Genomic DNA, 1,303 nt, shown 5'->3' with positions numbered 1-1,303 from the left:
TTTTTGTTTTGAATTTCTCCACACCAAGGTACGCTATTTTGTTCTTAAATTCTAGAATTTATATAGTGCAAGTTATCAATCATGAATGAAATAGATCTTTGTTTGTTGCTTCCGCTATGTGTTTTGTATGAGATACAAAACCAAATTTAACCAACAATTGGTATCAGAGCCAGGTTTTCATATCATGATTGTATAGCATGTGATTGGATTTTAGAATAAAAGAAAAACGGTTTCTTGATGATGTTAATGCACTTGACACCGTTGTTTGTTTCTATATTATATTAATATTGTTTCAATGAATTCGTTCATATGATGATGTTCAACGTTGTTTCATTGATCGTGTTTATTAATATATATGTGGATTCATGTGATTATATGAGTCTAATATATGTGTGGATTCATGCGATTATATGAGTCTAATATATATGTGGATTCATAGTTGATGATGATATTCGTTTTTGTCATCTATGTTATTAGCGTGCATTAAATGTAACTGTTATATAACTGTCACATTGAATGTAACTGTTATATAACTGTCACGTGCATGCACCGCTGGGTTATAAATATAAATATAAGGCTTGCATGGTTTGATTATTATAAGGTTTTTGATCTTGCATGGTTTCGTGGACCCATATGGCATTTTCATTCTGTCAGTAACATGCTTTCATATGGTTTTATATGCAATTTCTTGATAACCGTTGCTGATGCTATCAACGTATATAAGATATACATTGGTTCGAATAATAGGTTCATGTTATTCGAAGTGGTCATGATTATGTCGATTTATATATTCTGTGTATTGATAGTATTTGCTTTAATGGTGCCGTGTTCATGGAGTTTGTATGCATCAAGGATTTAAATACTTTATTTCATGTTGAATCGGTATATATATATATATTGATAATGTGGAATTCGTATGTCATAAGGATTGAAGTACCTTATATCTATTGAATCCGCATATAATAGATAAAAGGATGATATGATTTATATGTTATCAAGATTAAATCCTTATGTTGATATTTGTTTCCTTGGTCATCTTATAAACATGTTTTAATTCCATTAGATCCGTTTGTGATCAAGTGCTGGAATTAATGTGCCATGATTTTATAGTGTCGGTGCCATGGTATATGTTAGTTTAATAATATATGTTTTCATGATCAAACAGTATATTAATGCTAGAATAAAGTATTTTGGTTTCCTATTAAAATACTTTAATGAAATTTATTCCTAATGAGATTAGGATTATGTTTTTAAGGGTTTCTAGCATTATTATGGCTTTTGAATATAAAAACCTTTAATTTAA

This window comes from Quercus suber, unplaced genomic scaffold, assembly GCF_002906115.3.
Source record: "Quercus suber isolate HL8 unplaced genomic scaffold, Cork oak 2.0 scaffold_402, whole genome shotgun sequence".
NCBI classification, from domain to species: domain Eukaryota; kingdom Viridiplantae; phylum Streptophyta; class Magnoliopsida; order Fagales; family Fagaceae; genus Quercus; species Quercus suber.
The sequence above is the reverse complement of the archived record's forward strand: the minus strand, read 5'-3'. Positions refer to the sequence as shown.